The sequence below is a fragment of the Hyla sarda genome, chromosome 8 (genome assembly GCF_029499605.1).
Source record: "Hyla sarda isolate aHylSar1 chromosome 8, aHylSar1.hap1, whole genome shotgun sequence".
Classification (NCBI taxonomy): Eukaryota; Metazoa; Chordata; class Amphibia; order Anura; family Hylidae; genus Hyla; species Hyla sarda.
The window spans coordinates 115,464,916-115,491,396 of NC_079196.1; the positions used below are offsets into that span (position 1 = coordinate 115,464,916).

At 43.2% G+C, this 26,481-nt stretch overlaps 15 pseudogenes; all 15 read left to right on the plus strand.

Moving 5' to 3' along the window:
* Positions 1 to 100: 100 nt before the first annotated feature.
* LOC130288603 (U2 spliceosomal RNA) lies at positions 101 to 365 on the plus strand (annotated as a pseudogene).
* Positions 366 to 1,821: 1,456 nt separating this feature from the next.
* On the plus strand, positions 1,822 to 2,086 carry LOC130285924 (U2 spliceosomal RNA; annotated as a pseudogene).
* A 1,457-nt stretch (positions 2,087 to 3,543) lies between these two features.
* Positions 3,544 to 3,807, plus strand: LOC130289692 (U2 spliceosomal RNA; annotated as a pseudogene).
* A 1,457-nt stretch (positions 3,808 to 5,264) lies between these two features.
* Positions 5,265 to 5,533, plus strand: LOC130288628 (U2 spliceosomal RNA; annotated as a pseudogene).
* Positions 5,534 to 6,999: 1,466 nt separating this feature from the next.
* On the plus strand, positions 7,000 to 7,268 carry LOC130286912 (U2 spliceosomal RNA; annotated as a pseudogene).
* A 1,453-nt stretch (positions 7,269 to 8,721) lies between these two features.
* On the plus strand, positions 8,722 to 8,989 carry LOC130287073 (U2 spliceosomal RNA; annotated as a pseudogene).
* A 1,466-nt stretch (positions 8,990 to 10,455) lies between these two features.
* LOC130289345 (U2 spliceosomal RNA) lies at positions 10,456 to 10,719 on the plus strand (annotated as a pseudogene).
* A 1,446-nt stretch (positions 10,720 to 12,165) lies between these two features.
* Positions 12,166 to 12,434, plus strand: LOC130289584 (U2 spliceosomal RNA; annotated as a pseudogene).
* Positions 12,435 to 13,901: 1,467 nt separating this feature from the next.
* LOC130288372 (U2 spliceosomal RNA) lies at positions 13,902 to 14,167 on the plus strand (annotated as a pseudogene).
* A 1,461-nt stretch (positions 14,168 to 15,628) lies between these two features.
* Positions 15,629 to 15,893, plus strand: LOC130288606 (U2 spliceosomal RNA; annotated as a pseudogene).
* A 1,476-nt stretch (positions 15,894 to 17,369) lies between these two features.
* LOC130289392 (U2 spliceosomal RNA) lies at positions 17,370 to 17,633 on the plus strand (annotated as a pseudogene).
* Positions 17,634 to 19,094: 1,461 nt separating this feature from the next.
* Positions 19,095 to 19,359, plus strand: LOC130288607 (U2 spliceosomal RNA; annotated as a pseudogene).
* Positions 19,360 to 20,835: 1,476 nt separating this feature from the next.
* On the plus strand, positions 20,836 to 21,099 carry LOC130289403 (U2 spliceosomal RNA; annotated as a pseudogene).
* A 2,765-nt stretch (positions 21,100 to 23,864) lies between these two features.
* Positions 23,865 to 24,128, plus strand: LOC130287498 (U2 spliceosomal RNA; annotated as a pseudogene).
* Positions 24,129 to 25,592: 1,464 nt separating this feature from the next.
* Positions 25,593 to 25,858, plus strand: LOC130288240 (U2 spliceosomal RNA; annotated as a pseudogene).
* The last annotated feature ends 623 nt before the right edge of the window (positions 25,859 to 26,481 follow it).

Here is a 26,481-nt window from a genome sequence, read left to right on the forward strand (position 1 = left end):
GTGTATGGGAGGCTGGTTGGCTGCCAGCCTTCCTTCCATTCCTATGAGTAATGTGAGTGCTCATGAAGGGGACATGGTTGGGTCCACCCCTTTCCCGGTTATCCCCTCTAGGCCTTTTGGCTTAGATCAAGTGTAAAAAAAAGAAAGGATCTTGCGACAGATCGCATCCTGAGGCACGTTTTTTTTTGTGTGAATACTTGCACTTGGATGACTTGTGAGCACATACTGATACATACGTTCCCTATCTGGGGACCATAAATTAAATGGATTTTTGAGAAAGGGAGCTGATTTGGAAGCTTGCTTCTGTCGCCCTATGCATTGACCCGATGTGGCAGTATCTTCGGGTAGTGAACAGTGCACCACCCCATTCCAGTGTTAAACAAGAAAGATTCTCATTTAATCCTCCGTGGGTGAGAATTTGAGTTTGAGAATTGGAGACCAAAATGATGAGTTGCACTGACTGGTTTATGAACGTCTATTCATTTAGCGTTTTAATGACCATGTTTGCACACTGATTGGTGTAAAAAAATAAAATAAAACTAAATAATAATAATCTAGCACACCTGTGCAGGTTTGACATGACATGACAGGTAGCTGTCTTGTGGGTGGTGCTGAATCCTGTTAAATGACGTGAGGGTTTCATGCCTATACACAAGGGTGTGTCATTGCTGTTGCTTGACCATGCATTGGTTTCTGTGGTCAGTGAATGATAAAAACAAAATTTACCATCCATTGATGGATGGGAAATCCGCCATGAGGCATTTGTTTTTAGAAACTGCTGCTCACAACCAATGTTGCAATGGAGTGTCTCCATCTGCTGGTGGTATTGGAAAGGCATTAGTGCTATGACAGGGTCTGAAGAAGAAGAAGAAGACGGAAAAAAATATATATAAAAAGAAAAAGAGAGAGAGAGAGAGACTGACTTAGTGAGCGAGTGAGTGAGAGAGTGAGAGTGAGTGAGAGTGAATGAGTGAGTGAGTGATTGAGTGAGTGAGTGAGTGAGAACAAATGAGTTAAAGCAAGTGAGTAAGAGAGATTGAATGAATGAAAGTCTGAATGACAGAAAGAAAAAAGGATGAAGAAAGAAGCATGAAGAAAAAAAAATGTATATGGAGTTGCTGACATGAGTGCAATCTACAAAGCCGTTGAGGCTGATCCTCATGGGAGGATTATTGCACCAGGACCCTTAGCACTTTTAAAATGCCATTCAATGCCACGGGCTAGATGTAAACTGCAGATGACCATGTTGTGGTAGTTACCATGGATACCCAAGTGATGTGTGAGCTAACACATAGGCCCAACAGATTCCAAGAAGGCCAGAATCACCAGCGGCACCACCATCGATTGTCAGGTCACCCGGATTCAGCAAATACCAGAGTCCAAAATGATGCAGGTTTATACTGTTAATTTTCAGTTTATCGTTACAGTTGGTGTTATTCCATGTCGGAAGGGACGCAGCTACAGCCAGTGGGGTAACTAGAGACAGGCAGGCAGCTATGTGCAACAAAGGTAGGCGTGTTGTTTTCATATGCAGATCTGAAATATTGTCTTATATGCAAGAGGAGGAGTGATGGGGGTTCAGGCAAAAGCCAGGCTATGGATTGCATTGCTAAATGCTCCATCAGAGTGCAATGGTCGCCTGTCCTTTTTTTTAAGTGATGATGTGGGTTTAGCCTGTGCTGTATGTATGTATGGGTGGCTGACTGCCACCCACCCAGAGAGTGTATGGGAGGCTGGTTGGCTGCCAGCCTTCCTTCCATTCCTATGAGTAATGTGAGTGCTCATGAAGGGGACATGGTTGGGTCCACCCCTTTCCCGGTTATCCCCTCTAGGCCTTTTGGCTTAGATCAAGTGTAAAAAAAGAAAGGATCTTGCGACAGATCGCATCCTGAGGCACGTTTTTTTTTTGTGTGAATACTTGCACTTGGGTGACTTGTGAGCACATACTGATACATACGTTCCCTATCTGGGGACCATAAATTAAATGGATTTTTGAAAAAGGGAGCTGATTTGGAAGCTTGCTTCTGTCGCCCTATGCATTGACCCGATGTGGCAGTATCTTCGGGTAGTGAACAGTGCACCACCTCATTCCAGTGTTAAACAAGAAAGATTCTCATTTAATCCTCCGTGGGTGAGAATTTGAGTTTGAGAATTGGAGACCAAAATGATGAGTTGCACTGACTGGTTTATGAACGTCTATTCATTTAGCGTTTTAATGACCATGTTTGCACACTGATTGGTGTAAAAAAATAAAATAAAACTAAATAATAATAATCTAGCACACCTGTGCAGGTTTGACATGACATGACAGGTAGCTGTCTTGTGGGTGGTGCTGAATCCTGTTAAATGACGTGAGGGTCTCATGCCTATACACAAGGGTGTGTCATTGCTGTTGCTTGACCATGCATTGGTTTCTGTGGTCAGTGAATGATAAAAACAAAATTTACCATCCATTGATGGATGGGAAATCCGCCATGAGGCATTTGTTTTTAGAAACTGCTGCTCACAACCAATGTTGCAATGGAGTGTCTCCATCTGCTGGTGGTATTGGAAAGGCATTAGTGCTATGACAGGGTCTGAAGAAGAAGAAGAAGAAGAAGAAGAAGAAGAAGACGGAAAAAAATATATATAAAAAGAAAAAGAGAGAGAGAGAGAGAGAGACTGACTTAGTGAGCGAGTGAGTGAGAGAGTGAGAGTGAGTGAGAGTGAATGAGTGAGTGAGTGAGAACAAATGAGTTAAAGCAAGTGAGTGAGAGAGATCGAATGAATGAAAGTCTGAATGACAGAAAGAAAAAAGGATGAAGAAAGAAGCATGAAGAAAAAAAAATGTATATGGAGTTGCTGACATGAGTGCAATCTACAAAGCCGTTGAGGCTGATCCTCATGGGAGGATTATTGCACCAGGACCCTTAGCACTTTTAAAATGCCATTCAATGCCACGGGCTAGATGTAAACTGCAGATGACCATGTTGTGGTAGTTACCATGGATACCCAAGTGATGTGTGAGCTAACACATAGGCCCAACAGATTCCAAGAAGGCCAGAATCACCAGCGGCACCACCATCGATTGTCAGGTCACCCGGATTCAGCAAATACCAGAGTCCAAAATGATGCAGGTTTATACTGTTAATTTTCAGTTTATCGTTACAGTTGGTGTTATTCCATGTCGGAAGGGACGCAGCTACAGCCAGTGGGGTAACTAGAGACAGGCAGGCAGCTATGTGCAACAAAGGTAGGCGTGTTGTTTTCATATGCAGATCTGAAATATTGTCTTATATGCAAGAGGAGGAGTGATGGGGGTTCAGGCAAAAGCCAGGCTATGGATTGCATTGCTAAATGCTCCATCAGAGTGCAATGGTCGCCTGTCCTTTTTTTAAGTGATGATGTGGGTTTAGCCTGTGCTGTATGTATGTATGGGTGGCTGACTGCCACCCACCCAGAGAGTGTATGGGAGGCTGGTTGGCTGCCAGCCTTCCTTCCATTCCTATGAGTAATGTGAGTGCTCATGAAGGGGACATGGTTGGGTCCACCCCTTTCCCGGTTATCCCCTCTAGGCCTTTTGGCTTAGATCAAGTGTAAAAAAAGAAAGGATCTTGCGACAGATCGCATCCTGAGGCACGTTTTTTTTTGTGTGAATACTTGCACTTGGGTGACTTGTGAACACATACTGATACATACATTCCCTATCTGGGGACCATAAATTAAATGGATTTTTGAGAAAGGGAGCTGATTTGGAAGCTTGCTTCTGTTGCCCTATGCATTGACCCGATGTGGCAGTATCTTTGGGTAGTGAACAGTGCACCACCCCATTCCAGTGTTAAACAAGAAAGATTCTCATTTAATCCTCCGTGGGTGAGAATTTGAGTTTGAGAATTGGAGACCAAAATGATGAGTTGCACTGACTGGTTTATGAACGTCTATTCATTTAGCGTTTTAATGACCATGTTTGCACACTGATTGGTGTAAAAAAATAAAATAAAACTAAATAATAATAATCTAGCACACCTGTGCAGGTTTGACATGACATGACAGGTAGCTGTCTTGTGGGTGGTGCTGAATCCTGTTAAATGACGTGAGGGTCTCATGCCAATACACAAGGGTGTGTCATTGCTGTTGCTTGACCATGCATTGATTTCTGTGGTCAGTGAATGATAAAAACAAAATTTACCATCCATTGATGGATGGGAAATCCGCCATGAGGCATTTGTTTTTAGAAACTGCTGCTCACAACCAATGTTGCAATGGAGTGTCTCCATCTGCTGGTGGTATTGGAAAGGCATTAGTGCTATGACAGGGTCTGAAGAAGAAGAAGAAGAAGAAGAAGAAGAAGAAGACGGAAAAAAATATATATAAAAAGAAAAAGAGAGAGAGAGAGAGAGAGACTGACTTAGTGAGCGAGTGAGTGAGAGAGTGAGAGTGAGTGAGAGTGAATGAGTGAGTGAGTGAGAACAAATGAGTTAAAGCAAGTGAGTGAGAGAGATCGAATGAATGAAAGTCTGAATGACAGAAAGAAAAAAGGATGAAGAAAGAAGCATGAAGAAAAAAAAATGTATATGGAGTTGCTGACATGAGTGCAATCTACAAAGCCGTTGAGGCTGATCCTCATGGGAGGATTATTGCACCAGGACCCTTAGCACTTTTAAAATGCCATTCAATGCCACGGGCTAGATGTAAACTGCAGATGACCATGTTGTGGTAGTTACCATGGATACCCAAGTGATGTGTGAGCTAACACATAGGCCCAACAGATTCCAAGAAGGCCAGAATCACCAGCGGCACCACCATCGATTGTCAGGTCACCCGGATTCAGCAAATACCAGAGTCCAAAATGATGCAGGTTTATACTGTTAATTTTCAGTTTATCGTTACAGTTGGTGTTATTCCATGTCGGAAGGGACGCAGCTACAGCCAGTGGGGTAACTAGAGACAGGCAGGCAGCTATGTGCAACAAAGGTAGGCGTGTTGTTTTCATATGCAGATCTGAAATATTGTCTTATATGCAAGAGGAGGAGTGATGGGGGTTCAGGCAAAAGCCAGGCTATGGATTGCATTGCTAAATGCTCCATCAGAGTGCAATGGTCGCCTGTCCTTTTTTTAAGTGATGATGTGGGTTTAGCCTGTGCTGTATGTATGTATGGGTGGCTGACTGCCACCCACCCAGAGAGTGTATGGGAGGCTGGTTGGCTGCCAGCCTTCCTTCCATTCCTATGAGTAATGTGAGTGCTCATGAAGGGGACATGGTTGGGTCCACCCCTTTCCCGGTTATCCCCTCTAGGCCTTTTGGCTTAGATCAAGTGTAAAAAAAGAAAGGATCTTGCGACAGATCGCATCCTGAGGCACGTTTTTTTTTTTTTTGTGTGAATACTTGCACTTGGGTGACTTGTGAGCACATACTGATACATACGTTCCCTATCTGGGGACCATAAATTAAATGGATTTTTGAGAAAGGGAGCTGATTTGGAAGCTTGCTTCTGTCGCCCTATGCATTGACCCGATGTGGCAGTATCTTCGGGTAGTGAACAGTGCACCACCCCATTCCAGTGTTAAACAAGAAAGATTCTCATTTAATCCTCCGTGGGTGAGAATTTGAGTTTGAGAATTGGAGACCAAAATGATGAGTTGCACTGACTGGTTTATGAACGTCTATTCATTTAGCGTTTTAATGACCATGTTTGCACACTGATTGGTGTAAAAAAATAAAATAAAACTAAATAATAATAATCTAGCACACCTGTGCAGGTTTGACATGACATGACAGGTAGCTGTCTTGTGGGTGGTGCTGAATCCTGTTAAATGACGTGAGGGTCTCATGCCTATACACAAGGGTGTGTCATTGCTGTTGCTTGACCATGCATTGGTTTCTGTGGTCAGTGAATGATAAAAACAAAATTTACCATCCATTGATGGATGGGAAATCCGCCATGAGGCATTTGTTTTTAGAAACTGCTGCTCACAACCAATGTTGCAATGGAGTGTCTCCATCTGCTGGTGGTATTGGAAAGGCATTAGTGCTATGACAGGGTCTGAAGAAGAAGAAGAAGAAGACGGAAAAAAATATATATAAAAAGAAAAAGAGAGAGAGAGAGAGAGAGACTGACTTAGTGAGCGAGTGAGTGAGAGAGTGAGAGTGAGTGAGAGTGAATGAGTGAGTGAGTGATTGAGTGAGTGAGTGAGTGAGTGAGAACAAATGAGTTAAAGCAAGTGAGTGAGAGAGATCGAATGAATGAAAGTCTGAATGACAGAAAGAAAAAAGGATGAAGAAAGAAGCATGAAGAAAAAAAAATGTATATGGAGTTGCTGACATGAGTGCAATCTACAAAGCCGTTGAGGCTGATCCTCATGGGAGGATTATTGCACCAGGACCCTTAGCACTTTTAAAATGCCATTCAATGCCACGGGCTAGATGTAAACTGCAGATGACCATGTTGTGGTAGTTACCATGGATACCCAAGTGATGTGTGAGCTAACACATAGGCCCAACAGATTCCAAGAAGGCCAGAATCACCAGCGGCACCACCATCGATTGTCAGGTCACCCGGATTCAGCAAATACCAGTGTCCAAAATGATGCAGGTTTATACTGTTAATTTTCAGTTTATCGTTACAGTTGGTGTTATTCCATGTCGGAAGGGACGCAGCTACAGCCAGTGGGGTAACTAGAGACAGGCAGGCAGCTATGTGCAACAAAGGTAGGCGTGTTGTTTTCATATGCAGATCTGAAATATTGTCTTATATGCAAGAGGAGGAGTGATGGGGGTTCAGGCAAAAGCCAGGCTATGGATTGCATTGCTAAATGCTCCATCAGAGTGCAATGGTCACCTGTCCTTTTTTTAAGTGATGATGTGGGTTTAGCCTGTGCTGTATGTATGTATGGGTGGCTGACTGCCACCCACCCAGAGAGTGTATGGGAGGCTGGTTGGCTGCCAGCCTTCCTTCCATTCCTATGAGTAATGTGAGTGCTCATGAAGGGGACATGGTTGGGTCCACCCCTTTCCCGGTTATCCCCTCTAGGCCTTTTGGCTTAGATCAAGTGTAAAAAAAGAAAGGATCTTGCGACAGATCGCATCCTGAGGCACGTTTTTTTTTTTTTTGTGTGAATACTTGCACTTGGGTGACTTGTGAGCACATACTGATACATACGTTCCCTATCTGGGGACCATAAATTAAATGGATTTTTGAGAAAGAGAGCTGATTTGGAAGCTTGCTTCTGTCGCCCTATGCATTGACCCGATGTGGCAGTATCTTCGGGTAGTGAACAGTGCACCACCCCATTCCAGTGTTAAACAAGAAAGATTCTCATTTAATCCTCCGTGGGTGAGAATTTGAGTTTGAGAATTGGAGACCAAAATGATGAGTTGCACTGACTGGTTTATGAACGTCTATTCATTTAGCGTTTTAATGACCATGTTTGCACACTGATTGGTGTAAAAAAATAAAATAAAACTAAATAATAATAATCTAGCACACCTGTGCAGGTTTGACATGACATGACAGGTAGCTGTCTTGTGGGTGGTGCTGAATCCTGTTAAATGACGTGAGGGTCTCATGCCTATACACAAGGGTGTGTCATTGCTGTTGCTTGACCATGCATTGGTTTCTGTGGTCAGTGAATGATAAAAACAAAATTTACCATCCATTGATGGATGGGAAATCCGCCATGAGGCATTTGTTTTTAGAAACTGCTGCTCACAACCAATGTTGCAATGGAGTGTCTCCATCTGCTGGTGGTATTGGAAAGGCATTAGTGCTATGACAGGGTCTGAAGAAGAAGAAGAAGACGGAAAAAAATATATATAAAAAGAAAAAGAGAGAGAGAGAGAGAGACTGACTTAGTGAGCGAGTGAGTGAGAGAGTGAGAGTGAGTGAGAGTGAATGAGTGAGTGAGTGATTGAGTGAGTGAGTGAGAACAAATGAGTTAAAGCAAGTGAGTGAGAGAGATCGAATGAATGAAAGTCTGAATGACAGAAAGAAAAAAGGATGAAGAAAGAAGCATGAAGAAAAAAAAATGTATATGGAGTTGCTGACATGAGTGCAATCTACAAAGCCGTTGAGGCTGATCCTCATGGGAGGATTATTGCACCAGGACCCTTAGAACTTTTAAAATGCCATTCAATGCCACGGGCTAGATGTAAACTGCAGATGACCATGTTGTGGTAGTTACCATGGATACCCAAGTGATGTGTGAGCTAACACATAGGCCCAACAGATTCCAAGAAGGCCAGAATCACCAGCGGCACCACCATCGATTGTCAGGTCACCCGGATTCAGCAAATACCAGAGTCCAAAATGATGCAGGTTTATACTGTTAATTTTCAGTTTATCGTTACAGTTGGTGTTATTCCATGTCGGAAGGGACGCAGCTACAGCCAGTGGGGTAACTAGAGACAGGCAGGCAGCTATGTGCAACAAAGGTAGGCGTGTTGTTTTCATATGCAGATCTGAAATATTGTCTTATATGCAAGAGGAGGAGTGATGGGGGTTCAGGCAAAAGCCAGGCTATGGATTGCATTGCTAAATGCTCCATCAGAGTGCAATGGTCGCCTGTCCTTTTTTTAAGTGATGATGTGGGTTTAGCCTGTGCTGTATGTATGTATGGGTGGCTGACTGCCACCCACCCAGAGAGTGTATGGGAGGCTGGTTGGCTGCCAGCCTTCCTTCCATTCCTATGAGTAATGTGAGTGCTCATGAAGGGGACATGGTTGGGTCCACCCCTTTCCCGGTTATCCCCTCTAGGCCTTTTGGCTTAGATCAAGTGTAAAAAAAAGAAAGGATCTTGCGACAGATCGCATCCTGAGGCACGTATTTTTTTTTTGTGTGAATACTTGCACTTGGGTGACTTGTGAGCACATACTGATACATACGTTCCCTATCTGGGGACCATAAATTAAATGGATTTTTGAGAAAGAGAGCTGATTTGGAAGCTTGCTTCTGTCGCCCTATGCATTGACCCGATGTGGCAGTATCTTCGGGTAGTGAACAGTGCACCACCCCATTCCAGTGTTAAACAAGAAAGATTCTCATTTAATCCTCCGTGGGTGAGAATTTGAGTTTGAGAATTGGAGACCAAAATGATGAGTTGCACTGACTGGTTTATGAACGTCTATTCATTTAGCGTTTTAATGACCATGTTTGCACACTGATTGGTGTAAAAAAATAAAATAAAACTAAATAATAATAATCTAGCACACCTGTGCAGGTTTGACATGACATGACAGGTAGCTGTCTTGTGGGTGGTGCTGAATCCTGTTAAATGACGTGAGGGTCTCATGCCTATACACAAGGGTGTGTCATTGCTGTTGCTTGACCATGCATTGGTTTCTGTGGTCAGTGAATGATAAAAACAAAATTTACCATCCATTGATGGATGGGAAATCCGCCATGAGGCATTTGTTTTTAGAAACTGCTGCTCACAACCAATGTTGCAATGGAGTGTCTCCATCTGCTGGTGGTATTGGAAAGGCATTAGTGCTATGACAGGGTCTGAAGAAGAAGAAGAAGAAGACGGAAAAAAATATATATAAAAAGAAAAAGAGAGAGAGAGAGAGAGACTGACTTAGTGAGCGAGTGAGTGAGAGTGAGTGAGAGTGAGTGAGAGTGAATGAGTGAGTGAGTGATTGAGTGAGTGAGTGAGTGAGTGAGAACAAATGAGTTAAAGCAAGTGAGTGAGAGAGATCGAATGAATGAAAGTCTGAATGACAGAAAGAAAAAAGGATGAAGAAAGAAGCATGAAGAAAAAAAAATGTATATGGAGTTGCTGACATGAGTGCAATCTACAAAGCCGTTGAGGCTGATCCTCATGGGAGGATTATTGCACCAGGACCCTTAGCACTTTTAAAATGCCATTCAATGCCACGGGCTAGATGTAAACTGCAGATGACCATGTTGTGGTAGTTACCATGGATACCCAAGTGATGTGTGAGCTAACACATAGGCCCAACAGATTCCAAGAAGGCCAGAATCACCAGCGGCACCACCATCGATTGTCAGGTCACCCGGATTCAGCAAATACCAGAGTCCAAAATGATGCAGGTTTATACTGTTAATTTTCAGTTTATCGTTACAGTTGGTGTTATTCCATGTCGGAAGGGACGCAGCTACAGCCAGTGGGGTAACTAGAGACAGGCAGGCAGCTATGTGCAACAAAGGTAGGCGTGTTGTTTTCATATGCAGATCTGAAATATTGTCTTATATGCAAGAGGAGGAGTGATGGGGGTTCAGGCAAAAGCCAGGCTATGGATTGCATTGCTAAATGCTCCATCAGAGTGCAATGGTCGCCTGTCCTTTTTTTAAGTGATGATGTGGGTTTAGCCTGTGCTGTATGTATGTATGGGTGGCTGACTGCCACCCACCCAGAGAGTGTATGGGAGGCTGGTTGGCTGCCAGCCTTCCTTCCATTCCTATGAGTAATGTGAGTGCTCATGAAGGGGACATGGTTGGGTCCACCCCTTTCCCGGTTATCCCCTCTAGGCCTTTTGGCTTAGATCAAGTGTAAAAAAAGAAAGGATCTTGCGACAGATCGCATCCTGAGGCACGTTTTTTTTTGTGTGAATAGTTGCACTTGGGTGTCTTGTGAGCACATACTGATACATACGTTCCCTATCTGGGGACCATAAATTAAATGGATTTTTGAGAAATGGAGCTGATTTGGAAGCTTGCTTCTGTCGCCTTATGCATTGACCCGATGTGGCAGTATCTTCGGGTAGTGAACAGTGCACCACCCCATTCCAGTGTTAAACAAGAAAGATTCTCATTTAATCCTCCATGGGTGAGAATTTGAGTTTGAGAATTGGAGACCAAAATGATGAGTTGCACTGACTGGTTTATGAACGTCTATTCATTTAGCGTTTTAATGACCATGTTTGCACACTGATTGGTGTAAAAAAATAAAATAAAACTAAATAATAATAATCTAGCACACCTGTGCAGGTTTGACATGACATGACAGGTAGCTGTCTTGTGGGTGGTGCTGAATCCTGTTAAATGACGTGAGGGTCTCATGCCTATACACAAGGGTGTGTCATTGCTGTTGCTTGACCATGCATTGGTTTCTGTGGTCAGTGAATGATAAAAACAAAATTTACCATCCATTGATGGATGGGAAATCCGCCATGAGGCATTTGTTTTTAGAAACTGCTGCTCACAACCAATGTTGCAATGGAGTGTCTCCATCTGCTGGTGGTATTGGAAAGGCATTAGTGCTATGACAGGGTCTGAAGAAGAAGAAGAAGAAGACGGAAAAAAATATATATAAAAAGAAAAAGAGAGAGAGAGAGAGACTGACTTAGTGAGCGAGTGAGTGAGAGAGTGAGAGTGAGTGAGAGTGAATGAGTGAGTGAGTGAGTGAGTGAGAACAAATGAGTTAAAGCAAGTGAGTGAGAGAGATCGAATGAATGAAAGTCTGAATGACAGAAAGAAAAAAGGATGAAGAAAGAAGCATGAAGAAAAAAAAATGTATATGGAGTTGCTGACATGAGTGCAATCTACAAAGCCGTTGAGGCTGATCCTCATGGGAGGATTATTGCACCAGGACCCTTAGCACTTTTAAAATGCCATTCAATGCCACGGGCTAGATGTAAACTGCAGATGACCATGTTGTGGTAGTTACCATGGATACCCAAGTGATGTGTGAGCTAACACATAGGCCCAACAGATTCCAAGAAGGCCAGAATCACCAGCGGCACCACCATCGATTGTCAGGTCACCCGGATTCAGCAAATACCAGAGTCCAAAATGATGCAGGTTTATACTGTTAATTTTCAGTTTATCGTTACAGTTGGTGTTATTCCATGTCGGAAGGGACGCAGCTACAGCCAGTGGGGTAACAAGAGACAGGCAGGCAGCTATGTGCAACAAAGGTAGGCGTGTTGTTTTCATATGCAGATCTGAAATATTGTCTTATATGCAAGAGGAGGAGTGATGGGGGTTCAGGCAAAAGCCAGGCTATGGATTGCATTGCTAAATGCTCCATCAGAGTGCAATGGTCGCCTGTCCTTTTTTTAAGTGATGATGTGGGTTTAGCCTGTGCTGTATGTATGTATGGGTGGCTGACTGCCACCCACCCAGAGAGTGTATGGGAGGCTGGTTGGCTGCCAGCCTTCCTTCCATTCCTATGAGTAATGTGAGTGCTCATGAAGGGGACATGGTTGGGTCCACCCCTTTCCCGGTTATCCCCTCTAGGCCTTTTGGCTTAGATCAAGTGTAAAAAAAGAAAGGATCTTGCGACAGATCGCATCCTGAGGCACGTTTTTTTTTTTTTGTGTGAATTCTTGCACTTGGGTGACTTGTGAGCACATACTGATACATACGTTCCCTATCTGGGGACCATAAATTAAATGGATTTTTTGAGAAAGGGAGCTGATTTGGAAGCTTGCTTCTGTTGCCCTATGCATTGACCCGATGTGGCAGTATCTTCGGGTAGTGAACAGTGCACCACCCCATTCTAGTGTTAAACAAGAAAGATTCTCATTTAATCCTCCGTGGGTGAGAATTTGAGTTTGAGAATTGGAGACCAAAATGATGAGTTGCACTGACTGGTTTATGAACGTCTATTCATTTAGCGTTTTAATGACCATGTTTGCACACTGATTGGTGTAAAAAAATAAAATAAAACTAAATAATAATAATCTAGCACACCTGTGCAGGTTTGACATGACATGACAGGTAGCTGTCTTGTGGGTGGTGCTGAATCCTGTTAAATGACGTGAGGGTCTCATGCCTATACACAAGGGTGTGTCATTGCTGTTGCTTGACCATGCATTGGTTTCTGTGGTCAGTGAATGATAAAAACAAAATTTACCATCCATTGATGGATGGGAAATCCGCCATGAGGCATTTGTTTTTAGAAACTGCTGCTCACAACCAATGTTGCAATGGAGTGTCTCCATCTGCTGGTGGTATTGGAAAGGCATTAGTGCTATGACAGGGTCTGAAGAAGAAGAAGAAGAAGAAGACGGAAAAAAATATATATAAAAAGAAAAAGAGAGAGAGAGAGAGAGACTGACTTAGTGAGCGAGTGAGTGAGAGAGTGAGAGTGAGTGAGAGTGAATGAGTGAGTGAGTGATTGAGTGAGTGAGTGAGTGAGTGAGAACAAATGAGTTAAAGCAAGTGAGTGAGAGAGATCGAATGAATGAAAGTCTGAATGACAGAAAGAAAAAAGGATGAAGAAAGAAGCATGAAGAAAAAAAAATGTATATGGAGTTGCTGACATGAGTGCAATCTACAAAGCCGTTGAGGCTGATCCTCATGGGAGGATTATTGCACCAGGACCCTTAGCACTTTTAAAATGCCATTCAATGCCACGGGCTAGATGTAAACTGCAGATGACCATGTTGTGGTAGTTACCATGGATACCCAAGTGATGTGTGAGCTAACACATAGGCCCAACAGATTCCAAGAAGGCCAGAATCACCAGCGGCACCACCATCGATTGTCAGGTCACCCGGATTCAGCAAATACCAGAGTCCAAAATGATGCAGGTTTATACTGTTAATTTTCAGTTTATCGTTACAGTTGGTGTTATTCCATGTCGGAAGGGACGCAGCTACAGCCAGTGGGGTAACTAGAGACAGGCAGGCAGCTATGTGCAACAAAGGTAGGCGTGTTGTTTTCATATGCAGATCTGAAATATTGTCTTATATGCAAGAGGAGGAGTGATGGGGGTTCAGGCAAAAGCCAGGCTATGGATTGCATTGCTAAATGCTCCATCAGAGTGCAATGGTCGCCTGTCCTTTTTTTAAGTGATGATGTGGGTTTAGCCTGTGCTGTATGTATGTATGGGTGGCTGACTGCCACCCACCCAGAGAGTGTATGGGAGGCTGGTTGGCTGCCAGCCTTCCTTCCATTCCTATGAGTAATGTGAGTGCTCATGAAGGGGACATGGTTGGGTCCACCCCTTTCCCGGTTATCCCCTCTAGGCCTTTTGGCTTAGATCAAGTGTAAAAAAAGAAAGGATCTTGCGACAGATCGCATCCTGAGGCACGTTTTTTTTTTTGTGTGAATACTTGCACTTGGGTGAATTGTGAGCACATACTGATACATACGTTCCCTATCTGGGGACCATAAATTAAATGGATTTTTGAGAAAGGGAGCTGATTTGGAAGCTTGCTTCTGTCGCCCTATGCATTGACCCGATGTGGCAGTATCTTCGGGTAGTGAACAGTGCACCACCCCATTCCAGTGTTAAACAAGAAAGATTCTCATTTAATCCTCCGTGGGTGAGAATTTGAGTTTGAGAATTGGAGACCAAAATGATGAGTTGCACTGACTGGTTTATGAACGTCTATTCATTTAGCGTTTTAATGACCATGTTTGCACACTGATTGGTGTAAAAAAATAAAATAAAACTAAATAATAATAATCTAGCACACCTGTGCAGGTTTGACATGACATGACAGGTAGCTGTCTTGTGGGTGGTGCTGAATCCTGTTAAATGACGTGAGGGTCTCATGCCTATACACAAGGGTGTGTCATTGCTGTTGCTTGACCATGCATTGGTTTCTGTGGTCAGTGAATGATAAAAACAAAATTTACCATCCATTGATGGATGGGAAATCCGCCATGAGGCATTTGTTTTTAGAAACTGCTGCTCACAACCAATGTTGCAATGGAGTGTCTCCATCTGCTGGTGGTATTGGAAAGGCATTAGTGCTATGACAGGGTCTGAAGAAGAAGAAGAAGAAGAAGACGGAAAAAAATATATATAAAAAGAAAGAGAGAGAGAGAGAGAGACTGACTTAGTGAGCGAGTGAGTGAGAGAGTGAGAGTGAGTGAGAGTGAATGAGTGAGTGAGTGATTGAGTGAGTGAGTGAGTGAGAACAAATGAGTTAAAGCAAGTGAGTGAGAGAGATCGAATGAATGAAAGTCTGAATGACAGAAAGAAAAAAGGATGAAGAAAGAAGCATGAAGAAAAAAAAATGTATATGGAGTTGCTGACATGAGTGCAATCTACAAAGCCGTTGAGGCTGATCCTCATGGGAGGATTATTGCACCAGGACCCTTAGCACTTTTAAAATGCCATTCAATGCCACGGGCTAGATGTAAACTGCAGATGACCATGTTGTGGTAGTTACCATGGATACCCAAGTGATGTGTGAGCTAACACATAGGCCCAACAGATTCCAAGAAGGCCAGAATCACCAGCGGCACCACCATCGATTGTCAGGTCACCCGGATTCAGCAAATACCAGAGTCCAAAATGATGCAGGTTTATACTGTTAATTTTCAGTTTATCGTTACAGTTGGTGTTATTCCATGTCGGAAGGGACGCAGCTACAGCCAGTGGGGTAACTAGAGACTGGCAGGCAGCTATGTGCAACAAAGGTAGGCGTGTTGTTTTCATATGCAGATCTGAAATATTGTCTTATATGCAAGAGGAGGAGTGATGGGGGTTCAGGCAAAAGCCAGGCTATGGATTGCATTGCTAAATGCTCCATCAGAGTGCAATGGTCGCCTGTCCTTTTTTTAAGTGATGATGTGGGTTTAGCCTGTGCTGTATGTATGTATGGGTGGCTGACTGCCACCCACCCAGAGAGTGTATGGGAGGCTGGTTGGCTGCCAGCCTTCCTTCCATTCCTATGAGTAATGTGAGTGCTCATGAAGGGGACATGGTTGGGTCCACCCCTTTCCCGGTTATCCCCTCTAGGCCTTTTGGCTTAGATCAAGTGTAAAAAAAAGAAAGGATCTTGCGACAGATCGCATCCTGAGGCACGTTTTTTTTTGTGTGAATACTTGCACTTGGATGACTTGTGATCACATACTGATACATACGTTCCCTATCTGGGGACCATAAATTAAATGGATTTTTGAGAAAGGGAGCTGATTTGGAAGCTTGCTTCTGTCGCCCTATGCATTGACCCGATGTGGCAGTATCTTCGGGTAGTGAACAGTGCACCACCCCATTCCAGTGTTAAACAAGAAAGATTCTCATTTAATCCTCCGTGGGTGAGAATTTGAGTTTGAGAATTGGAGACCAAAATGATGAGTTGCACTGACTGGTTTATGAACGTCTATTCATTTAGCGTTTTAATGACCATGTTTGCACACTGATTGGTGTAAAAAAATAAAATAAAACTAAATAATAATAATCTAGCACACCTGTGCAGGTTTGACATGACATGACAGGTAGCTGTCTTGTGGGTGGTGCTGAATCCTGTTAAATGACGTGAGGGTCTCATGCCTATACACAAGGGTGTGTCATTGCTGTTGCTTGACCATGCATTGGTTTCTGTGGTCAGTGAATGATAAAAACAAAATTTACCATCCATTGATGGATGGGAAATCCGCCATGAGGCATTTGTTTTTAGAAACTGCTGCTCACAACCAATGTTGCAATGGAGTGTCTCCATCTGTTGGTGGTATTGGAAAGGCATTAGTGCTATGACAGGGTCTGAAGAAGAAGAAGAAGAAGAAGAAGAAGAAGACGGAAAAAAATATATATAAAAAGAAAAAGAGAGAGAGAGAGAGAGACTGACTTAGTGAGCGAGTGAGTGAGAGAGTGAGAGTGAGTGAGAGTGAATGAGTGAGTGAGTGATTGAGTGAGTGAGTGAGTGAGTGAGAACAAATGAGTTAAAGCAAGTGAGTGAGAGAGATCGAATGAATGAAAGTCTGAATGACAGAAAGAAAAAAGGATGAAGAAAGAAGCATGAAGAAAAAAAAATGTATATGGAGTTGCTGACATGAGTGCAATCTACAAAGCCGTTGAGGCTGATCCTCATGGGAGGATTATTGCACCAGGACCCTTAGCACTTTTAAAATGCCATTCAATGCCACGGGCTAGATGTAAACTGCAGATGACCATGTTGTGGTAGTTACCATGGATACCCAAGTGATGTGTGAGCTAACACATAGGCCCAACAGATTCCAAGAAGGCCAGAATCACCAGCGGCACCACCATCGATTGTCAGGTCACCCGGATTCAGCAAATACCAGAGTCCAAAATGATGCAGGTTTATACTGTTAATTTTCAGTTTATCGTTACAGTTGGTGTTATTCCATGTCGGAAGGGACGCAGCTACAGCCAGTGGGGTAACTAGAGACAGGCAGGCAGCTATGTGCAACAAAGGTAGGCGTGTTGTTTTCATATGCAGATCTGAAATATTGTCTTATATGCAAGAGGAGGAGTGATGGGGGTTCAGGCAAAAGCCAGGCTATGGATTGCATTGCTAAATGCTCCATCAGAGTGCAATGGTCGCCTGTCCTTTTTTTAAGTGATGATGTGGGTTTAGCCTGTGCTGTATGTATGTATGGGTGGCTGACTGCCACCCACCCAGAGAGTGTATGGGAGGCTGGTTGGCTGCCAGCCTTCCTTCCATTCCTATGAGTAATGTGAGTGCTCATGAAGGGGACATGGTTGGGTCCACCCCTTTCCCGGTTATCCCCTCTAGGCCTTTTGGCTTAGATCAAGTGTAAAAAAAGAAAGGATCTTGCGACAGATCGCATCCTGAGGCACGTTTTTTTTTGTGTGAATACTTGCACTTGGGTGACTTGTGAACACATACTGATACATACGTTCCCTATCTGGGGACCATAAATTAAATGGATTTTTGAGAAAGGGAGCTGATTTGGAAGCTTGCTTCTGTTGCCCTATGCATTGACCCGATGTGGCAGTATCTTCGGGTAGTGAACAGTGCACCACCCCATTCCAGTGTTAAACAAGAAAGATTCTCATTTAATCCTCCGTGGGTGAGAATTTGAGTTTGAGAATTGGAGACCAAAATGATGAGTTGCACTGACTGGTTTATGAACGTCTATTCATTTAGCGTTTTAATGACCATGTTTGCACACTGATTGGTGTAAAAAAATAAAATAAAACTAAATAATAATAATCTAGCACACCTGTGCAGGTTTGACATGACATGACAGGTAGCTGTCTTGTGGGTGGTGCTGAATCCTGTTAAATGACGTGAGGGTCTCATGCCTATACACAAGGGTGTGTCATTGCTGTTGCTTGACCATGCATTGGTTTCTGTGGTCAGTGAATGATAAAAACAAAATTTACCATCCATTGATGGATGGGAAATCCGCCATGAGGCATTTGTTTTTAGAAACTGCTGCTCACAACCAATGTTGCAATGGAGTGTCTCCATCTGCTGGTGGTATTGGAAAGGCATTAGTGCTATGACAGGGTCTGAAGAAGAAGAAGAAGAAGAAGACGGAAAAAAATATATATAAAAAGAAAGAGAGAGAGAGAGAGAGACTGACTTAGTGAGCGAGTGAGTGAGAGAGTGAGAGTGAGTGAGAGTGAATGAGTGAGTGAGTGATTGAGTGAGTGAGTGAGTGAGAACAAATGAGTTAAAGCAAGTGAGTGAGAGAGATCGAATGAATGAAAGTCTGAATGACAGAAAGAAAAAAGGATGAAGAAAGAAGCATGAAGAAAAAAAAATGTATATGGAGTTGCTGACATGAGTGCAATCTACAAAGCCGTTGAGGCTGATCCTCATGGGAGGATTATTGCACCAGGACCCTTAGCACTTTTAAAATGCCATTCAATGCCACGGGCTAGATGTAAACTGCAGATGACCATGTTGTGGTAGTTACCATGGATACCCAAGTGATGTGTGAGCTAACACATAGGCCCAACAGATTCCAAGAAGGCCAGAATCACCAGCGGCACCACCATCGATTGTCAGGTCACCCGGATTCAGCAAATACCAGAGTCCAAAATGATGCAGGTTTATACTGTTAATTTTCAGTTTATCGTTACAGTTGGTGTTATTCCATGTCGGAAGGGACGCAGCTACAGCCAGTGGGGTAACTAGAGACTGGCAGGCAGCTATGTGCAACAAAGGTAGGCGTGTTGTTTTCATATGCAGATCTGAAATATTGTCTTATATGCAAGAGGAGGAGTGATGGGGGTTCAGGCAAAAGCCAGGCTATGGATTGCATTGCTAAATGCTCCATCAGAGTGCAATGGTCGCCTGTCCTTTTTTTAAGTGATGATGTGGGTTTAGCCTGTGCTGTATGTATGTATGGGTGGCTGACTGCCACCCACCCAGAGAGTGTATGGGAGGCTGGTTGGCTGCCAGCCTTCCTTCCATTCCTATGAGTAATGTGAGTGCTCATGAAGGGGACATGGTTGGGTCCACCCCTTTCCCGGTTATCCCCTCTAGGCCTTTTGGCTTAGATCAAGTGTAAAAAAAAGAAAGGATCTTGCGACAGATCGCATCCTGAGGCACGTTTTTTTTTGTGTGAATACTTGCACTTGGATGACTTGTGATCACATACTGATACATACGTTCCCTATCTGGGGACCATAAATTAAATGGATTTTTGAGAAAGGGAGCTGATTTGGAAGCTTGCTTCTGTCGCCCTATGCATTGACCCGATGTGGCAGTATCTTCGGGTAGTGAACAGTGCACCACCCCATTCCAGTGTTAAACAAGAAAGATTCTCATTTAATCCTCCGTGGGTGAGAATTTGAGTTTGAGAATTGGAGACCAAAATGATGAGTTGCACTGACTGGTTTATGAACGTCTATTCATTTAGCGTTTTAATGACCATGTTTGCACACTGATTGGTGTAAAAAAATAAAATAAAACTAAATAATAATAATCTAGCACACCTGTGCAGGTTTGACATGACATGACAGGTAGCTGTCTTGTGGGTGGTGCTGAATCCTGTTAAATGACGTGAGGGTCTCATGCCTATACACAAGGGTGTGTCATTGCTGTTGCTTGACCATGCATTGGTTTCTGTGGTCAGTGAATGATAAAAACAAAATTTACCATCCATTGATGGATGGGAAATCCGCCATGAGGCATTTGTTTTTAGAAACTGCTGCTCACAACCAATGTTGCAATGGAGTGTCTCCATCTGTTGGTGGTATTGGAAAGGCATTAGTGCTATGACAGGGTCTGAAGAAGAAGAAGAAGAAGAAGAAGAAGAAGACGGAAAAAAATATATATAAAAAGAAAAAGAGAGAGAGAGAGAGAGACTGACTTAGTGAGCGAGTGAGTGAGAGAGTGAGAGTGAGTGAGAGTGAATGAGTGAGTGAGTGATTGAGTGAGTGAGTGAGTGAGTGAGAACAAATGAGTTAAAGCAAGTGAGTGAGAGAGATCGAATGAATGAAAGTCTGAATGACAGAAAGAAAAAAGGATGAAGAAAGAAGCATGAAGAAAAAAAAATGTATATGGAGTTGCTGACATGAGTGCAATCTACAAAGCCGTTGAGGCTGATCCTCATGGGAGGATTATTGCACCAGGACCCTTAGCACTTTTAAAATGCCATTCAATGCCACGGGCTAGATGTAAACTGCAGATGACCATGTTGTGGTAGTTACCATGGATACCCAAGTGATGTGTGAGCTAACACATAGGCCCAACAGATTCCAAGAAGGCCAGAATCACCAGCGGCACCACCATCGATTGTCAGGTCACCCGGATTCAGCAAATACCAGAGTCCAAAATGATGCAGGTTTATACTGTTAATTTTCAGTTTATCGTTACAGTTGGTGTTATTCCATGTCGGAAGGGACGCAGCTACAGCCAGTGGGGTAACTAGAGACAGGCAGGCAGCTATGTGCAACAAAGGTAGGCGTGTTGTTTTCATATGCAGATCTGAAATATTGTCTTATATGCAAGAGGAGGAGTGATGGGGGTTCAGGCAAAAGCCAGGCTATGGATTGCATTGCTAAATGCTCCATCAGAGTGCAATGGTCGCCTGTCCTTTTTTTAAGTGATGATGTGGGTTTAGCCTGTGCTGTATGTATGTATGGGTGGCTGACTGCCACCCACCCAGAGAGTGTATGGGAGGCTGGTTGGCTGCCAGCCTTCCTTCCATTCCTATGAGTAATGTGAGTGCTCATGAAGGGGACATGGTTGGGTCCACCCCTTTCCCGGTTATCCCCTCTAGGCCTTTTGGCTTAGATCAAGTGTAAAAAAAGAAAGGATCTTGCGACAGATCGCATCCTGAGGCACGTTTTTTTTTGTGTGAATACTTGCACTTGGGTGACTTGTGAACACATACTGATACATACGTTCCCTATCTGGGGACCATAAATTAAATGGATTTTTGAGAAAGGGAGCTGATTTGGAAGCTTGCTTCTGTTGCCCTATGCATTGACCCGATGTGGCAGTATCTTCGGGTAGTGAACAGTGCACCACCCCATTCCAGTGTTAAACAAGAAAGATTCTCATTTAATCCTCCGTGGGTGAGAATTTGAGTTTGAGAATTGGAGACCAAAATGATGAGTTGCACTGACTGGTTTATGAACGTCTATTCATTTAGCGTTTTAATGACCATGTTTGCACACTGATTGGTGTAAAAAAATAAAATAAAACTAAATAATAATAATCTAGCACACCTGTGCAGGTTTGACATGACATGACAGGTAGCTGTCTTGTGGGTGGTGCTGAATCCTGTTAAATGACGTGAGGGTCTCATGCCAATACACAAGGGTGTGTCATTGCTGTTGCTTGACCATGCATTGATTTCTGTGGTCAGTGAATGATAAAAACAAAATTTACCATCCATTGATGGATGGGAAATCCGCCATGAGGCATTTGTTTTTAGAAACTGCTGCTCACAACCAATGTTGCAATGGAGTGTCTCCATCTGCTGGTGGTATTGGAAAGGCATTAGTGCTATGACAGGGTCTGAAGAAGAAGAAGAAGAAGAAGAAGAAGAAGACGGAAAAAAATATATATAAAAAGAAAAAGAGAGAGAGAGAGAGAGACTGACTTAGTGAGCAAGTGAGTGAGAGAGTGAGAGTGAGTGAGAGTGAATGAGTGAGTGATTGAGTGAGTGAGTGAGTGAGTGAGTGAGAACAAATGAGTTAAAGCAAGTGAGTGAGAGAGATCGAATGAATGAAAGTCTGAATGACAGAAAGAAAAAAGGATGAAGAAAGAAGCATGAAGAAAAAAAAATGTATATGGAGTTGCTGACATGAGTGCAATCTACAAAGCCGTTGAGGCTGATCCTCATGGGAGGATTATTGCACCAGGACCCTTAGCACTTTTAAAATGCCATTCAATGCCACGGGCTAGATGTAAACTGCAGATGACCATGTTGTGGTAGTTACCATGGATACCCAAGTGATGTGTGAGCTAACACATAGGCCCAACAGATTCCAAGAAGGCCAGAATCACCAGCGGCACCACCATCGATTGTCAGGTCACCCGGATTCAGCAAATACCAGAGTCCAAAATGATGCAGGTTTATACTGTTAATTTTCAGTTTATCGTTACAGTTGGTGTTATTCCATGTCGGAAGGGACGCAGCTACAGCCAGTGGGGTAACTAGAGACAGGCAGGCAGCTATGTGCAACAAAGGTAGGCGTGTTGTTTTCATATGCAGATCTGAAATATTGTCTTATATGCAAGAGGAGGAGTGATGGGGGTTCAGGTAAAAGCCAGGCTATGGATTGCATTGCTAAATGCTCCATCAGAGTGCAATGGTCGCCTGTCCTTTTTTTAACCCCTTAAGGACCGGAGGTTTTTACGTTTTTGCATTTTCGTTTTTTGCTCCTTGCCTTTAAAAAATCATAACTCTTTCAAATTTACACCTAAAAATCCATATGATGGCTTATTTTTTGCGCCACCAATTCTACTTTGTAATGATGTCAGTCATTTTGCCCAAAAATCTATGGTGAAGCGGGAAAAAAAATCATTGTGCGACAAAATTGAAAAAAAAAACGCTGTTTTGTAACTTTTGGGGGCTTCCGTTTCTACGTAGTACATTTTTCGGTAAAAATGACACCTGATTTGTATTCTGTAGGTCCATAGGATTAAAATGATACCCTACTTATATAGGTTTGATTTTGTCGGACTTTTGGAAAAAATCATAACTACATGCAGGAAAATTAATACGTTTAAAATTGTCATCTTCTGACCTCTATAACTTTTTTATTTTTCCGTGTATGGGGCGGTATGAGGGCTCATTTTTTGCGCCATGATCTGAAGTTTTTAACGGTACCATTTTTGCATTGATAGGACTTATTGATCACTTTTTATTCATTTTTAAATGATATAAAAAGTGACCAAAAATGCACTATTTTGGACTTTGGAATTTTTTTGCGCGCACGCCATTGACCGAGCGGTTTAATTAATGATATATTTTTATAAGTCGGACATTTCCGCACGCGGTGATACCACATATGTTTATTTTTATTTTTATTTACACTGTGTTTTTTTTTTTTATTGGAAAAGGGGGGTGATTCAAACTTTTAATAGGGGAGGAGTTAAATGATCTTTATTCACTTTTTTTTTTCACTTTTTTTTTGCAGTGTTATAGGTCCCATAGGGACCTATAACACTGCACACACTGATCTTCATTATTGATCACTGGTTTTTCATAAGAAACCAGTGATCAACGATTCTGCCGCATGACTGCTCATGCCTGGATCTCAGGCACTGAGCAGTCATTCGGCGATCGGACAGCGAAGAGGCAGGTAGGGGCCCTCCCGCTGTCCTGTCAGCTGTTCGGGATGCCGCGATTAGCCGCGGCTATCCCGAACAGCCCGACTGAGCTAGCCGGGAACTTTCACTTTCACTTTTAGCCGCGCGGCTCAGCTTTGAGCGCGCGGCTAAAGGGTTAATAGCGCGCGGCGCCGCGATCGGCGCTGCGCGCTATTAGAGGCGGGTCCCGGCTTCACTATGACGCCGGGCCCGCCATGATATGACGCGGGGTTACTGTGTAACCCCGCGTTATATCAGAAGAGAAGGACCAATGACGTACCGGTACGTCATTGGTCCTTAAGGGGTTAAGTGATGATGTGGGTTTAGCCTGTGCTGTATGTATGTATGGGTGGCTGACTGCCACCCACCCAGAGAGTGTATGGGAGGCTGGTTGGCTGCCAGCCTTCCTTCCATTCCTATGAGTAATGTGAGTGCTCATGAAGGGGACATGGTTGGGTCCACCCCTTTCCCGGTTATCCCCTCTAGGCCTTTTGGCTTAGATCAAGTGTAAAAAAAGAAAGGATCTTGCGACAGATCGCATCCTGAGGCACGTTTTTTTTTGTGTGAATACTTGCACTTGGGTGACTTGTGAGCACATACTGATACATACGTTCCCTATCTGGGGACCATAAATTAAATGGATTTTTGAGAAAGGGAGCTGATTTGGAAGCTTGCTTCTGTCGCCCTATGCATTGACCCGATGTGGCAGTATCTTCGGGTAGTGAACAGTGCACCACTCCATTCCAGTGTTAAACAAGAAAGATTCTCATTTAATCCTCCGTGGGTGAGAATTTGAGTTTGAGAATTGGAGACCAAAATGATGAGTTGCACTGCCTGGTTTATGAACGTCTATTCATTTAGCGTTTTAATGACCATGTTTGCACACTGATTGGTGTAAAAAAATAAAATAAAACTAAATAATAATAATCTAGCACACCTGTGCAGGTTTGACATGACATGACAGGTAGCTGTCTTGTGGGTGGTGCTGAATCCTGTTAAATGACGTGAGGGTCTCATGCCTATACACAAGGGTGTGTCATTGCTGTTGCTTGACCATGCATTGGTTTCTGTGGTCAGTGAATGATAAAAACAAAATTTACCATCCATTGATGGATGGGAAATCCGCCATGAGGCATTTGTTTTTAGAAACTGCTGCTCACAACCAATGTTGCAATGGAGTGTCTCCATCTGCTGGTGGTATTGGAAAGGCATTAGTGCTATGACAGGGTCTGAAGAAGAAAAAGAAGAAGACGGAAAAAAATATATATAAAAAGAAAAAGAGAGAGAGAGAGAGAGACTGACTTAGTGAGTGAGTGAGTGAGAGAGTGAGAGTGAGAGAGAGTGAATGAGTGAGTGAGTGATTGAGTGAGTGAGTGAGTGAGTGAGAACAAATGAGTTAAAGCAAGTGAGTGAGAGAGATCGAATGAATGAAAGTCTGAATGACAGAAAGAAAAAAGGATGAAGAAAGAAGCATGAAGAAAAAAAAATGTATATGGAGTTGCTGACATGAGTGCAATCTACAAAGCCGTTGAGGCTGATCCTCATGGGAGGATTATTGCACCAGGACCCTTAGCACTTTTAAAATGCCATTCAATGCCACGGGCTAGATGTAAACTGCAGATGACCATGTTGTGGTAGTTACCATGGATACCCAAGTGATGTGTGAGCTAACACATAGGCCCAACAGATTCCAAGAAGGCCAGAATCACCAGCGGCACCACCATCGATTGTCAGGTCACCCGGATTCAGCAAATACCAGAGTCCAAAATGATGCAGGTTTATACTGTTAATTTTCAGTTTATCGTTACAGTTGGTGTTATTCCATGTCGGAAGGGATGCAGCTACAGCCAGTGGGGTAACTAGAGACAGGCAGGCAGCTATGTGCAACAAAGGTAGGCGTGTTGTTTTCATATGCAGATCTGAAATATTGTCTTATATGCAAGAGGAGGAGTGATGGGGGTTCAGGCAAAAGCCAGGCTATGGATTGCATTGCTAAATGCTCCATCAGAGTGCAATGGTCGCCTGTCCTTTTTTTAAGTGATGATGTGGGTTTAGCCTGTGCTGTATGTATGTATGGGTGGCTGACTGCCACCCACCCAGAGAGTGTATGGGAGGCTGGTTGGCTGCCAGCCTTCCTTCCATTCCTATGAGTAATGTGAGTGCTCATGAAGGGGACATGGTTGGGTCCACCCCTTTCCCGGTTATCCCCTCTAGGCCTTTTGGCTTAGATCAAGTGTAAAAAAAGAAAGGATCTTGCGACAGATCGCATCCTGAGGCATGTTTTTTTTTTTGTGTGACTACTTGCACTTGGGTGACTTGTGAGCACATACTGATACATACGTTCCCTATCTGGGGACCATAAATTAAATGGATTTTTGAGAAAGGGAGCTGATTTGGAAGCTTGCTTCTGTCGCCCTATGCATTGACCCGATGTGGCAGTATCTTCGGGTAGTGAACAGTGCACCACCCCATTCCAGTGTTAAACAAGAAAGATTCTCATTTAATCCTCCGTGGGTGAGAATTTGAGTTTGAGAATTGGAGACCAAAATGATGAGTTGCACTGACTGGTTTATGAACGTCTATTCATTTAGCGTTTTAATGACCATGTTTGCACACTGATTGGTGTAAAAAAATAAAATAAAACTAAATAATAATAATCTAGCACACCTGTGCAGGTTTGACATGACATGACAGGTAGCTGTCTTGTGGGTGGTGCTGAATCCTGTTAAATGACGTGAGGGTCTCATGCCTATACACAAGGGTGTGTCATTGCTGTTGCTTGACCATGCATTGGTTTCTGTGGTCAGTGAATGATAAAAACAAAATTTACCATCCATTGATGGATGGGAAATCCGCCATGAGGCATTTGTTTTTAGAAACTGCTGCTCACAACCAATGTTGCAATGGAGTGTCTCCATCTGCTGGTGGTATTGGAAAGGCATTAGTGCTATGACAGGGTCTGAAGAAGAAGAAGAAGAAGAAGACGGAAAAAAATATATATAAAAAGAAAAAGAGAGAGAGAGAGACTGACTTAGTGAGCGAGTGTGTGAGAGAGTGAGAGTTAGTGAGAGTGAATGAGTGAGTGAGTGATT